At 43.7% G+C, this 14,058-nt stretch overlaps 13 non-coding genes across 13 annotated transcripts; all 13 read right to left on the reverse strand.

Annotated features, from left to right (window-relative positions):
• Window positions 1-335: 335 nt before the first annotated feature.
• On the reverse strand, window positions 336-451 carry LOC141364038 (U5 spliceosomal RNA). Its single transcript, XR_012369788.1, has one exon. It is a non-coding gene; the product is annotated as a U5 spliceosomal RNA (small nuclear RNA).
• Window positions 452-1,475: 1,024 nt separating this feature from the next.
• trnag-ucc (transfer RNA glycine (anticodon UCC)) lies at window positions 1,476-1,547 on the reverse strand. Its single transcript has one exon. It is a non-coding gene; the product is annotated as a tRNA-Gly (tRNA).
• A 973-nt stretch (window positions 1,548-2,520) lies between these two features.
• On the reverse strand, window positions 2,521-2,636 carry LOC141364039 (U5 spliceosomal RNA). The gene has a single exon (XR_012369789.1). It is a non-coding gene; the product is annotated as a U5 spliceosomal RNA (small nuclear RNA).
• Window positions 2,637-3,488: 852 nt separating this feature from the next.
• trnag-ucc (transfer RNA glycine (anticodon UCC)) lies at window positions 3,489-3,560 on the reverse strand. The gene has a single exon. It is a non-coding gene; the product is annotated as a tRNA-Gly (tRNA).
• A 973-nt stretch (window positions 3,561-4,533) lies between these two features.
• On the reverse strand, window positions 4,534-4,649 carry LOC141364040 (U5 spliceosomal RNA). Its single transcript, XR_012369790.1, has one exon. It is a non-coding gene; the product is annotated as a U5 spliceosomal RNA (small nuclear RNA).
• Window positions 4,650-5,673: 1,024 nt separating this feature from the next.
• trnag-ucc (transfer RNA glycine (anticodon UCC)) lies at window positions 5,674-5,745 on the reverse strand. The gene has a single exon. It is a non-coding gene; the product is annotated as a tRNA-Gly (tRNA).
• A 973-nt stretch (window positions 5,746-6,718) lies between these two features.
• On the reverse strand, window positions 6,719-6,834 carry LOC141364041 (U5 spliceosomal RNA). The gene has a single exon (XR_012369791.1). It is a non-coding gene; the product is annotated as a U5 spliceosomal RNA (small nuclear RNA).
• Window positions 6,835-7,858: 1,024 nt separating this feature from the next.
• Window positions 7,859-7,930, reverse strand: trnag-ucc (transfer RNA glycine (anticodon UCC)). Its single transcript has one exon. It is a non-coding gene; the product is annotated as a tRNA-Gly (tRNA).
• Window positions 7,931-8,903: 973 nt separating this feature from the next.
• On the reverse strand, window positions 8,904-9,019 carry LOC141364042 (U5 spliceosomal RNA). Its single transcript, XR_012369792.1, has one exon. It is a non-coding gene; the product is annotated as a U5 spliceosomal RNA (small nuclear RNA).
• Window positions 9,020-9,990: 971 nt separating this feature from the next.
• trnag-ucc (transfer RNA glycine (anticodon UCC)) lies at window positions 9,991-10,062 on the reverse strand. Its single transcript has one exon. It is a non-coding gene; the product is annotated as a tRNA-Gly (tRNA).
• Window positions 10,063-11,035: 973 nt separating this feature from the next.
• On the reverse strand, window positions 11,036-11,151 carry LOC141364043 (U5 spliceosomal RNA). The gene has a single exon (XR_012369793.1). It is a non-coding gene; the product is annotated as a U5 spliceosomal RNA (small nuclear RNA).
• A 1,024-nt stretch (window positions 11,152-12,175) lies between these two features.
• On the reverse strand, window positions 12,176-12,247 carry trnag-ucc (transfer RNA glycine (anticodon UCC)). Its single transcript has one exon. It is a non-coding gene; the product is annotated as a tRNA-Gly (tRNA).
• A 973-nt stretch (window positions 12,248-13,220) lies between these two features.
• LOC141364044 (U5 spliceosomal RNA) lies at window positions 13,221-13,336 on the reverse strand. The gene has a single exon (XR_012369794.1). It is a non-coding gene; the product is annotated as a U5 spliceosomal RNA (small nuclear RNA).
• Window positions 13,337-14,058: the final 722 nt, after the last annotated feature.

Below are 14,058 nucleotides of genomic sequence, written 5' to 3' on the forward strand. Positions count from 1 at the left end.
AAGACATAATTAAAAGTGTATTGTGTGTTTTTCAGTTGTATTTAGGGCAAACAAATCATTAAAACCATCTCCCCTTTTAATTATGCACATTTTTGTCATTAAATCTGATTTTCGAAACGATTCGAAACAGTTATGACGTAATGAAGCCTCGTTTGCTAAAATCACGTGACTTGGCCAGTTTGAAACACGCTCCGAGCCGATTGACTCGAAACAAAAGATTCGTAAAAGTTTCGAAGCCTCACGAAGCTGCGCTTCGAAAGCGACCATCGTTACTGAACACCTCGCGACAAACAAAACCATAAAGAAAGATTTTCTACAATTGACCAAAGTTACGCAGCTCTGCTGTGCGCAGAGCACCCAAAAATACAATAAACTCACAACGGTCCCCCTCCACGGAAATCTTTAGTAAAAGGCGAAAGATTTATACGCAGTTGAAGGAAAACTTGAGTCATGCCCAACAAACCTCGACCCAGTGTGCTCCCTGTGCCACACCATAATGTTCAAAAAGGGTAATTTCTGGTTCAGGATCCACCCAGACCCTTCCACCTGGGAGGAGCCAAAGAGGTAGAAATACCTTCCTGCCCAAAATAAAGACACAGGCACAGGCTACTAACATGTCACAGTGTGATCTTTTGCTGAGAGGTTTTGGGGAATGAAACTCTGTGCACATTACACAGAGGATGCACCGGCACAGGTTACCTCCAATCTCCATCCCATTAGGTTTTCAAATCTCAAAAAACAAAAAAATAATAAAAGCCAGCCCAAAATTGACAGAAGAGGAATTTTCTTCCAAGCCAGGGGAATCTTCATTCATTTCCATAGCCTCTAGAAAATAAAAGGAAAAAGAAAGGGCCCCAACAGAAGAACAAGGTCTAAGACCTTCAGCTTAATAGATCATTTTCAATTCAAACATTCTTTTTGGGGCTATGATAGCTGGTGTTAGGGCAGGGTGTAGTTTATGGTTAATTTATTTCAGGTAAATAGTAAAAAAGCAAGGGGATGGGTTGAGCTTCAGAATGGGGTAGGGTTGTCCTTTTAAAGGACCAATCTAGGGGGTTTACTGATTTTGGGGTAAGGATGGTAGTTGGCTGGGGAAGTAGAAGGGAATGTTTTTTAAAAAAACAGGTAAAGAAACTTTTTAAAATAGAAACAAACACACAAAATAAACAAACAAAAAATAAACGGGGAGAATAAACAGGAAGGCTGTCATCACAAATGGGGAGTGTGTTATAAGCTGCGTTCTGGGTTCACTATCCGGCTCGGCGACTCAACCCAGACGTGAAGTCCTCGTTAGTATAGTGGACAGTATCTCCGCCTGTCACGCGGAAGACCGGGGTTCGATTCCCCGACGGGGAGATCTGTGTTTCGTTTGACTTCTCAAACAACTTGCGCGAGCCACCTTTTACGAATCAAAATCGGCTGTAGAAGTGCGCTGCTTTGCTCTCCTCCTCACGATGGGGTCGAGCGAAAAGCGATGCGTTGGCCGGGAATCGAACCCGGGTCAACTGCTTGGAAGGCAGCTATGCTCACCACTATACCACCAACGCAGGCGGACAGGTGTTGCTCAACAGGACTTGTGAATATCCTGAACCAACTGTTGTTTCAGAGCTGCACTGAATTGATCACGGATTCAGTCGATTCCCTTCCATGCCTCCTGCTGGTGTCTGTAACTTGATAACCACAGAATCCCAAGACTACTCTTTCGAAGGGGAGGTTGGCGGGCGTGACGCCAGGGCGAGAGAGAGAAGTCCTCGTTAGTATAGTGGACAGTATCTCCGCCTGTCACGCGGAAGACCGGGGTTCGATTCCCCGACGGGGAGGTTTGCTTTGTCTATGCACTGCCGATTGAAATGCAAGCGGTATGGCACAAGCTGAACGCTGCTGTTCGTCCGCCGTTTTCGCACCTCTTGCCGTCCCTATGTTGGAGTCACAAGGCGCCTTTGTTTAAAGCCACTGAACACTAGTGATGGCAGAAACGAAGCTTTTCGAACTTCGAATCAATTGAACCTATTGCTTCGGAAATTGATTCAGTTTTTCGAAGCGTTCGAAACACCACACTCGCTGGCGACACCTGCTGGTCAAAATAGTGTTAAAGCAGATCTTTCCAAACATTTTACACTTTATTTTACAAAATAATAGCAAGATTTGTATTAAAACATGTTTAAAAAATGTTTTGAACTTAATTAAGACATAATTAAAAGTGTATTGTGTGTTTTTCAGTTGTATTTAGGGCAAACAAATCATTAAAACCATCTCCCCTTTTAATTATGCACATTTTTGTCATTAAATCTGATTTTCAAAACGATTCGAAACAGTTATGACGTAATGAAGCCTCGTTTGCTAAAATCACGTGACTTGGCCAGTTTGAAACACGCTCCGAGCCGATTGACTCGAAACAAAAGATTCGTAAAAGTTTCGAAGCCTCACGAAGCTGCGCTTCGAAAGCGACCATCGTTACTGAACACCTCGCGACAAACAAAACCATAAAGAAAGATTTTCTACAATTGACCAAAGTTACGCAGCTCTGCTGTGCGCAGAGCACCCAAAAATACAATAAACTCACAACGGTCCCCCTCCACGGAAATCTTTAGTAAAAGGCGAAAGATTTATACGCAGTTGAAGGAAAACTTGAGTCATGCCCAACAAACCTCGACCCAGTGTGCTCCCTGTGCCACACCATAATGTTCAAAAAGGGTAATTTCTGGTTCAGGATCCACCCAGACCCTTCCACCTGGGAGGAGCCAAAGAGGTAGAAATACCTTCCTGCCCAAAATAAAGACACAGGCACAGGCTACTAACATGTCACAGTGTGATCTTTTGCTGAGAGGTTTTGGGGAATGAAACTCTGTGCACATTACACAGAGGATGCACCGGCACAGGTTACCTCCAATCTCCATCCCATTAGGTTTTCAAATCTCAAAAAACAAAAAAATAATAAAAGCCAGCCCAAAATTGACAGAAGAGGAATTTTCTTCCAAGCCAGGGGAATCTTCATTCATTTCCATAGCCTCTAGAAAATAAAAGGAAAAAGAAAGGGCCCCAACAGAAGAACAAGGTCTAAGACCTTCAGCTTAATAGATCATTTTCAATTCAAACATTCTTTTTGGGGCTATGATAGCTGGTGTTAGGGCAGGGTGTAGTTTATGGTTAATTTATTTCAGGTAAATAGTAAAAAAGCAAGGGGATGGGTTGAGCTTCAGAATGGGGTAGGGTTGTCCTTTTAAAGGACCAATCTAGGGGGTTTACTGATTTTGGGGTAAGGATGGTAGTTGGCTGGGGAAGTAGAAGGGAATGTTTTTTAAAAAAACAGGTAAAGAAACTTTTTAAAATAGAAACAAACACACAAAATAAACAAACAAAAAATAAACGGGGAGAATAAACAGGAAGGCTGTACACAACTTGCGCGAGCCACCTTTTACGAATCAAAATCGGCTGTAGAAGTGCGCTGCTTTGCTCTCCTCCTCACGATGGGGTCGAGCGAAAAGCGATGCGTTGGCCGGGAATCGAACCCGGGTCAACTGCTTGGAAGGCAGCTATGCTCACCACTATACCACCAACGCAGGCGGACAGGTGTTGCTCAACAGGACTTGTGAATATCCTGAACCAACTGTTGTTTCAGAGCTGCACTGAATTGATCACGGATTCAGTCGATTCCCTTCCATGCCTCCTGCTGGTGTCTGTAACTTGATAACCACAGAATCCCAAGACTACTCTTTCGAAGGGGAGGTTGGCGGGCGTGACGCCAGGGCGAGAGAGAGAAGTCCTCGTTAGTATAGTGGACAGTATCTCCGCCTGTCACGCGGAAGACCGGGGTTCGATTCCCCGACGGGGAGGTTTGCTTTGTCTATGCACTGCCGATTGAAATGCAAGCGGTATGGCACAAGCTGAACGCTGCTGTTCGTCCGCCGTTTTCGCACCTCTTGCCGTCCCTATGTTGGAGTCACAAGGCGCCTTTGTTTAAAGCCACTGAACACTAGTGATGGCAGAAACGAAGCTTTTCGAACTTCGAATCAATTGAACCTATTGCTTCGGAAATTGATTCAGTTTTTCGAAGCGTTCGAAACACCACACTCGCTGGCGACACCTGCTGGTCAAAATAGTGTTAAAGCAGATCTTTCCAAACATTTTACACTTTATTTTACAAAATAATAGCAAGATTTGTATTAAAACATGTTTAAAAAATGTTTTGAACTTAATTAAGACATAATTAAAAGTGTATTGTGTGTTTTTCAGTTGTATTTAGGGCAAACAAATCATTAAAACCATCTCCCCTTTTAATTATGCACATTTTTGTCATTAAATCTGATTTTCGAAACGATTCGAAACAGTTATGACGTAATGAAGCCTCGTTTGCTAAAATCACGTGACTTGGCCAGTTTGAAACACGCTCCGAGCCGATTGACTCGAAACAAAAGATTCGTAAAAGTTTCGAAGCCTCACGAAGCTGCGCTTCGAAAGCGACCATCGTTACTGAACACCTCGCGACAAACAAAACCATAAAGAAAGATTTTCTACAATTGACCAAAGTTACGCAGCTCTGCTGTGCGCAGAGCACCCAAAAATACAATAAACTCACAACGGTCCCCCTCCACGGAAATCTTTAGTAAAAGGCGAAAGATTTATACGCAGTTGAAGGAAAACTTGAGTCATGCCCAACAAACCTCGACCCAGTGTGCTCCCTGTGCCACACCATAATGTTCAAAAAGGGTAATTTCTGGTTCAGGATCCACCCAGACCCTTCCACCTGGGAGGAGCCAAAGAGGTAGAAATACCTTCCTGCCCAAAATAAAGACACAGGCACAGGCTACTAACATGTCACAGTGTGATCTTTTGCTGAGAGGTTTTGGGGAATGAAACTCTGTGCACATTACACAGAGGATGCACCGGCACAGGTTACCTCCAATCTCCATCCCATTAGGTTTTCAAATCTCAAAAAACAAAAAAATAATAAAAGCCAGCCCAAAATTGACAGAAGAGGAATTTTCTTCCAAGCCAGGGGAATCTTCATTCATTTCCATAGCCTCTAGAAAATAAAAGGAAAAAGAAAGGGCCCCAACAGAAGAACAAGGTCTAAGACCTTCAGCTTAATAGATCATTTTCAATTCAAACATTCTTTTTGGGGCTATGATAGCTGGTGTTAGGGCAGGGTGTAGTTTATGGTTAATTTATTTCAGGTAAATAGTAAAAAAGCAAGGGGATGGGTTGAGCTTCAGAATGGGGTAGGGTTGTCCTTTTAAAGGACCAATCTAGGGGGTTTACTGATTTTGGGGTAAGGATGGTAGTTGGCTGGGGAAGTAGAAGGGAATGTTTTTTAAAAAAACAGGTAAAGAAACTTTTTAAAATAGAAACAAACACACAAAATAAACAAACAAAAAATAAACGGGGAGAATAAACAGGAAGGCTGTCATCACAAATGGGGAGTGTGTTATAAGCTGCGTTCTGGGTTCACTATCCGGCTCGGCGACTCAACCCAGACGTGAAGTCCTCGTTAGTATAGTGGACAGTATCTCCGCCTGTCACGCGGAAGACAGGGGTTCGATTCCCCGACGGGGAGATCTGTGTTTCGTTTGACTTCTCAAACAACTTGCGCGAGCCACCTTTTACGAATCAAAATCGGCTGTAGAAGTGCGCTGCTTTGCTCTCCTCCTCACGATGGGGTCGAGCGAAAAGCGATGCGTTGGCCGGGAATCGAACCCGGGTCAACTGCTTGGAAGGCAGCTATGCTCACCACTATACCACCAACGCAGGCGGACAGGTGTTGCTCAACAGGACTTGTGAATATCCTGAACCAACTGTTGTTTCAGAGCTGCACTGAATTGATCACGGATTCAGTCGATTCCCTTCCATGCCTCCTGCTGGTGTCTGTAACTTGATAACCACAGAATCCCAAGACTACTCTTTCGAAGGGGAGGTTGGCGGGCGTGACGCCAGGGCGAGAGAGAGAAGTCCTCGTTAGTATAGTGGACAGTATCTCCGCCTGTCACGCGGAAGACCGGGGTTCGATTCCCCGACGGGGAGGTTTGCTTTGTCTATGCACTGCCGATTGAAATGCAAGCGGTATGGCACAAGCTGAACGCTGCTGTTCGTCCGCCGTTTTCGCACCTCTTGCCGTCCCTATGTTGGAGTCACAAGGCGCCTTTGTTTAAAGCCACTGAACACTAGTGATGGCAGAAACGAAGCTTTTCGAACTTCGAATCAATTGAACCTATTGCTTCGGAAATTGATTCAGTTTTTCGAAGCGTTCGAAACACCACACTCGCTGGCGACACCTGCTGGTCAAAATAGTGTTAAAGCAGATCTTTCCAAACATTTTACACTTTATTTTACAAAATAATAGCAAGATTTGTATTAAAACATGTTTAAAAAATGTTTTGAACTTAATTAAGACATAATTAAAAGTGTATTGTGTGTTTTTCAGTTGTATTTAGGGCAAACAAATCATTAAAACCATCTCCCCTTTTAATTATGCACATTTTTGTCATTAAATCTGATTTTCGAAACGATTCGAAACAGTTATGACGTAATGAAGCCTCGTTTGCTAAAATCACGTGACTTGGCCAGTTTGAAACACGCTCCGAGCCGATTGACTCGAAACAAAAGATTCGTAAAAGTTTCGAAGCCTCACGAAGCTGCGCTTCGAAAGCGACCATCGTTACTGAACACCTCGCGACAAACAAAACCATAAAGAAAGATTTTCTACAATTGACCAAAGTTACGCAGCTCTGCTGTGCGCAGAGCACCCAAAAATACAATAAACTCACAACGGTCCCCCTCCACGGAAATCTTTAGTAAAAGGCGAAAGATTTATACGCAGTTGAAGGAAAACTTGAGTCATGCCCAACAAACCTCGACCCAGTGTGCTCCCTGTGCCACACCATAATGTTCAAAAAGGGTAATTTCTGGTTCAGGATCCACCCAGACCCTTCCACCTGGGAGGAGCCAAAGAGGTAGAAATACCTTCCTGCCCAAAATAAAGACACAGGCACAGGCTACTAACATGTCACAGTGTGATCTTTTGCTGAGAGGTTTTGGGGAATGAAACTCTGTGCACATTACACAGAGGATGCACCGGCACAGGTTACCTCCAATCTCCATCCCATTAGGTTTTCAAATCTCAAAAAACAAAAAAATAATAAAAGCCAGCCCAAAATTGACAGAAGAGGAATTTTCTTCCAAGCCAGGGGAATCTTCATTCATTTCCATAGCCTCTAGAAAATAAAAGGAAAAAGAAAGGGCCCCAACAGAAGAACAAGGTCTAAGACCTTCAGCTTAATAGATCATTTTCAATTCAAACATTCTTTTTGGGGCTATGATAGCTGGTGTTAGGGCAGGGTGTAGTTTATGGTTAATTTATTTCAGGTAAATAGTAAAAAAGCAAGGGGATGGGTTGAGCTTCAGAATGGGGTAGGGTTGTCCTTTTAAAGGACCAATCTAGGGGGTTTACTGATTTTGGGGTAAGGATGGTAGTTGGCTGGGGAAGTAGAAGGGAATGTTTTTTAAAAAAACAGGTAAAGAAACTTTTTAAAATAGAAACAAACACACAAAATAAACAAACAAAAAATAAACGGGGAGAATAAACAGGAAGGCTGTCATCACAAATGGGGAGTGTGTTATAAGCTGCGTTCTGGGTTCACTATCCGGCTCGGCGACTCAACCCAGACGTGAAGTCCTCGTTAGTATAGTGGACAGTATCTCCGCCTGTCACGCGGAAGACCGGGGTTCGATTCCCCGACGGGGAGATCTGTGTTTCGTTTGACTTCTCAAACAACTTGCGCGAGCCACCTTTTACGAATCAAAATCGGCTGTAGAAGTGCGCTGCTTTGCTCTCCTCCTCACGATGGGGTCGAGCGAAAAGCGATGCGTTGGCCGGGAATCGAACCCGGGTCAACTGCTTGGAAGGCAGCTATGCTCACCACTATACCACCAACGCAGGCGGACAGGTGTTGCTCAACAGGACTTGTGAATATCCTGAACCAACTGTTGTTTCAGAGCTGCACTGAATTGATCACGGATTCAGTCGATTCCCTTCCATGCCTCCTGCTGGTGTCTGTAACTTGATAACCACAGAATCCCAAGACTACTCTTTCGAAGGGGAGGTTGGCGGGCGTGACGCCAGGGCGAGAGAGAGAAGTCCTCGTTAGTATAGTGGACAGTATCTCCGCCTGTCACGCGGAAGACCGGGGTTCGATTCCCCGACGGGGAGGTTTGCTTTGTCTATGCACTGCCGATTGAAATGCAAGCGGTATGGCACAAGCTGAACGCTGCTGTTCGTCCGCCGTTTTCGCACCTCTTGCCGTCCCTATGTTGGAGTCACAAGGCGCCTTTGTTTAAAGCCACTGAACACTAGTGATGGCAGAAACGAAGCTTTTCGAACTTCGAATCAATTGAACCTATTGCTTCGGAAATTGATTCAGTTTTTCGAAGCGTTCGAAACACCACACTCGCTGGCGACACCTGCTGGTCAAAATAGTGTTAAAGCAGATCTTTCCAAACATTTTACACTTTATTTTACAAAATAATAGCAAGATTTGTATTAAAACATGTTTAAAAAATGTTTTGAACTTAATTAAGACATAATTAAAAGTGTATTGTGTGTTTTTCAGTTGTATTTAGGGCAAACAAATCATTAAAACCATCTCCCCTTTTAATTATGCACATTTTTGTCATTAAATCTGATTTTCGAAACGATTCGAAACAGTTATGACGTAATGAAGCCTCGTTTGCTAAAATCACGTGACTTGGCCAGTTTGAAACACGCTCCGAGCCGATTGACTCGAAACAAAAGATTCGTAAAAGTTTCGAAGCCTCACGAAGCTGCGCTTCGAAAGCGACCATCGTTACTGAACACCTCGCGACAAACAAAACCATAAAGAAAGATTTTCTACAATTGACCAAAGTTACGCAGCTCTGCTGTGCGCAGAGCACCCAAAAATACAATAAACTCACAACGGTCCCCCTCCACGGAAATCTTTAGTAAAAGGCGAAAGATTTATACGCAGTTGAAGGAAAACTTGAGTCATGCCCAACAAACCTCGACCCAGTGTGCTCCCTGTGCCACACCATAATGTTCAAAAAGGGTAATTTCTGGTTCAGGATCCACCCAGACCCTTCCACCTGGGAGGAGCCAAAGAGGTAGAAATACCTTCCTGCCCAAAATAAAGACACAGGCACAGGCTACTAACATGTCACAGTGTGATCTTTTGCTGAGAGGTTTTGGGGAATGAAACTCTGTGCACATTACACAGAGGATGCACCGGCACAGGTTACCTCCAATCTCCATCCCATTAGGTTTTCAAATCTCAAAAAACAAAAAAATAATAAAAGCCAGCCCAAAATTGACAGAAGAGGAATTTTCTTCCAAGCCAGGGGAATCTTCATTCATTTCCATAGCCTCTAGAAAATAAAAGGAAAAAGAAAGGGCCCCAACAGAAGAACAAGGTCTAAGACCTTCAGCTTAATAGATCATTTTCAATTCAAACATTCTTTTTGGGGCTATGATAGCTGGTGTTAGGGCAGGGTGTAGTTTATGGTTAATTTATTTCAGGTAAATAGTAAAAAAGCAAGGGGATGGGTTGAGCTTCAGAATGGGGTAGGGTTGTCCTTTTAAAGGACCAATCTAGGGGGTTTACTGATTTTGGGGTAAGGATGGTAGTTGGCTGGGGAAGTAGAAGGGAATGTTTTTTAAAAAAACAGGTAAAGAAACTTTTTAAAATAGAAACAAACACACAAAATAAACAAACAAAAAATAAACGGGGAGAATAAACAGGAAGGCTGTCATCACAAATGGGGAGTGTGTTATAAGCTGCGTTCTGGGTTCACTATCCGGCTCGGCGACTCAACCCAGACGTGAAGTCCTCGTTAGTATAGTGGACAGTATCTCCGCCTGTCACGCGGACACAACTTGCGCGAGCCACCTTTTACGAATCAAAATCGGCTGTAGAAGTGCGCTGCTTTGCTCTCCTCCTCACGATGGGGTCGAGCGAAAAGCGATGCGTTGGCCGGGAATCGAACCCGGGTCAACTGCTTGGAAGGCAGCTATGCTCACCACTATACCACCAACGCAGGCGGACAGGTGTTGCTCAACAGGACTTGTGAATATCCTGAACCAACTGTTGTTTCAGAGCTGCACTGAATTGATCACGGATTCAGTCGATTCCCTTCCATGCCTCCTGCTGGTGTCTGTAACTTGATAACCACAGAATCCCAAGACTACTCTTTCGAAGGGGAGGTTGGCGGGCGTGACGCCAGGGCGAGAGAGAGAAGTCCTCGTTAGTATAGTGGACAGTATCTCCGCCTGTCACGCGGAAGACCGGGGTTCGATTCCCCGACGGGGAGGTTTGCTTTGTCTATGCACTGCCGATTGAAATGCAAGCGGTATGGCACAAGCTGAACGCTGCTGTTCGTCCGCCGTTTTCGCACCTCTTGCCGTCCCTATGTTGGAGTCACAAGGCGCCTTTGTTTAAAGCCACTGAACACTAGTGATGGCAGAAACGAAGCTTTTCGAACTTCGAATCAATTGAACCTATTGCTTCGGAAATTGATTCAGTTTTTCGAAGCGTTCGAAACACCACACTCGCTGGCGACACCTGCTGGTCAAAATAGTGTTAAAGCAGATCTTTCCAAACATTTTACACTTTATTTTACAAAATAATAGCAAGATTTGTATTAAAACATGTTTAAAAAATGTTTTGAACTTAATTAAGACATAATTAAAAGTGTATTGTGTGTTTTTCAGTTGTATTTAGGGCAAACAAATCATTAAAACCATCTCCCCTTTTAATTATGCACATTTTTGTCATTAAATCTGATTTTCGAAACGATTCGAAACAGTTATGACGTAATGAAGCCTCGTTTGCTAAAATCACGTGACTTGGCCAGTTTGAAACACGCTCCGAGCCGATTGACTCGAAACAAAAGATTCGTAAAAGTTTCGAAGCCTCACGAAGCTGCGCTTCGAAAGCGACCATCGTTACTGAACACCTCGCGACAAACAAAACCATAAAGAAAGATTTTCTACAATTGACCAAAGTTACGCAGCTCTGCTGTGCGCAGAGCACCCAAAAATACAATAAACTCACAACGGTCCCCCTCCACGGAAATCTTTAGTAAAAGGCGAAAGATTTATACGCAGTTGAAGGAAAACTTGAGTCATGCCCAACAAACCTCGACCCAGTGTGCTCCCTGTGCCACACCATAATGTTCAAAAAGGGTAATTTCTGGTTCAGGATCCACCCAGACCCTTCCACCTGGGAGGAGCCAAAGAGGTAGAAATACCTTCCTGCCCAAAATAAAGACACAGGCACAGGCTACTAACATGTCACAGTGTGATCTTTTGCTGAGAGGTTTTGGGGAATGAAACTCTGTGCACATTACACAGAGGATGCACCGGCACAGGTTACCTCCAATCTCCATCCCATTAGGTTTTCAAATCTCAAAAAACAAAAAAATAATAAAAGCCAGCCCAAAATTGACAGAAGAGGAATTTTCTTCCAAGCCAGGGGAATCTTCATTCATTTCCATAGCCTCTAGAAAATAAAAGGAAAAAGAAAGGGCCCCAACAGAAGAACAAGGTCTAAGACCTTCAGCTTAATAGATCATTTTCAATTCAAACATTCTTTTTGGGGCTATGATAGCTGGTGTTAGGGCAGGGTGTAGTTTATGGTTAATTTATTTCAGGTAAATAGTAAAAAAGCAAGGGGATGGGTTGAGCTTCAGAATGGGGTAGGGTTGTCCTTTTAAAGGACCAATCTAGGGGGTTTACTGATTTTGGGGTAAGGATGGTAGTTGGCTGGGGAAGTAGAAGGGAATGTTTTTTAAAAAAACAGGTAAAGAAACTTTTTAAAATAGAAACAAACACACAAAATAAACAAACAAAAAATAAACGGGGAGAATAAACAGGAAGGCTGTCATCACAAATGGGGAGTGTGTTATAAGCTGCGTTCTGGGTTCACTATCCGGCTCGGCGACTCAACCCAGACGTGAAGTCCTCGTTAGTATAGTGGACAGTATCTCCGCCTGTCACGCGGAAGACAGGGGTTCGATTCCCCGACGGGGAGATCTGTGTTTCGTTTGACTTCTCAAACAACTTGCGCGAGCCACCTTTTACGAATCAAAATCGGCTGTAGAAGTGCGCTGCTTTGCTCTCCTCCTCACGATGGGGTCGAGCGAAAAGCGATGCGTTGGCCGGGAATCGAACCCGGGTCAACTGCTTGGAAGGCAGCTATGCTCACCACTATACCACCAACGCAGGCGGACAGGTGTTGCTCAACAGGACTTGTGAATATCCTGAACCAACTGTTGTTTCAGAGCTGCACTGAATTGATCACGGATTCAGTCGATTCCCTTCCATGCCTCCTGCTGGTGTCTGTAACTTGATAACCACAGAATCCCAAGACTACTCTTTCGAAGGGGAGGTTGGCGGGCGTGACGCCAGGGCGAGAGAGAGAAGTCCTCGTTAGTATAGTGGACAGTATCTCCGCCTGTCACGCGGAAGACCGGGGTTCGATTCCCCGACGGGGAGGTTTGCTTTGTCTATGCACTGCCGATTGAAATGCAAGCGGTATGGCACAAGCTGAACGCTGCTGTTCGTCCGCCGTTTTCGCACCTCTTGCCGTCCCTATGTTGGAGTCACAAGGCGCCTTTGTTTAAAGCCACTGAACACTAGTGATGGCAGAAACGAAGCTTTTCGAACTTCGAATCAATTGAACCTATTGCTTCGGAAATTGATTCAGTTTTTCGAAGCGTTCGAAACACCACACTCGCTGGCGACACCTGCTGGTCAAAATAGTGTTAAAGCAGATCTTTCCAAACATTTTACACTTTATTTTACAAAATAATAGCAAGATTTGTATTAAAACATGTTTAAAAAATGTTTTGAACTTAATTAAGACATAATTAAAAGTGTATTGTGTGTTTTTCAGTTGTATTTAGGGCAAACAAATCATTAAAACCATCTCCCCTTTTAATTATGCACATTTTTGTCATTAAATCTGATTTTCGAAACGATTCGAAACAGTTATGACGTAATGAAGCCTCGTTTGCTAAAATCACGTGACTTGGCCAGTTTGAAACACGCTCCGAGCCGATTGACTCGAAACAAAAGATTCGTAAAAGTTTCGAAGCCTCACGAAGCTGCGCTTCGAAAGCGACCATCGTTACTGAACACCTCGCGACAAACAAAACCATAAAGAAAGATTTTCTACAATTGACCAAAGTTACGCAGCTCTGCTGTGCGCAGAGCACCCAAAAATACAATAAACTCACAACGGTCCCCCTCCACGGAAATCTTTAGTAAAAGGCGAAAGATTTATACGCAGTTGAAGGAAAACTTGAGTCATGCCCAACAAACCTCGACCCAGTGTGCTCCCTGTGCCACACCATAATGTTCAAAAAGGGTAATTTCTGGTTCAGGATCCACCCAGACCCTTCCACCTGGGAGGAGCCAAAGAGGTAGAAATACCTTCCTGCCCAAAATAAAGACACAGGCACAGGCTACTAACATGTCACAGTGTGATCTTTTGCTGAGAGGTTTTGGGGAATGAAACTCTGTGCACATTACACAGAGGATGCACCGGCACAGGTTACCTCCAATCTCCATCCCATTAGGTTTTCAAATCTCAAAAAACAAAAAAATAATAAAAGCCAGCCCAAAATTGACAGAAGAGGAATTTTCTTCCAAGCCAGGGGAATCTTCATTCATTTCCATAGCCTCTAGAAAATAAAAGGAAAAAGAAAGGGCCCCAACAGAAGAACAAGGTCTAAGACCTTCAGCTTAATAGATCATTTTCAATTCAAACATTCTTTTTGGGGCTATGATAGCTGGTGTTAGGGCAGGGTGTAGTTTATGGTTAATTTATTTCAGGTAAATAGTAAAAAAGCAAGGGGATGGGTTGAGCTTCAGAATGGGGTAGGGTTGTCCTTTTAAAGGACCAATCTAGGGGGTTTACTGATTTTGGGGTAAGGATGGTAGTTGGCTGGGGAAGTAGAAGGGAATGTTTTTTAAAAAAACAGGTAAAGAAACTTTTTAAAATAGAAACAAACACACAAAATAAACAAACA

This window comes from Misgurnus anguillicaudatus, chromosome 5, assembly GCF_027580225.2.
Source record: "Misgurnus anguillicaudatus chromosome 5, ASM2758022v2, whole genome shotgun sequence".
Lineage (NCBI taxonomy): Eukaryota > Metazoa > Chordata > Actinopteri > Cypriniformes > Cobitidae > Misgurnus > Misgurnus anguillicaudatus.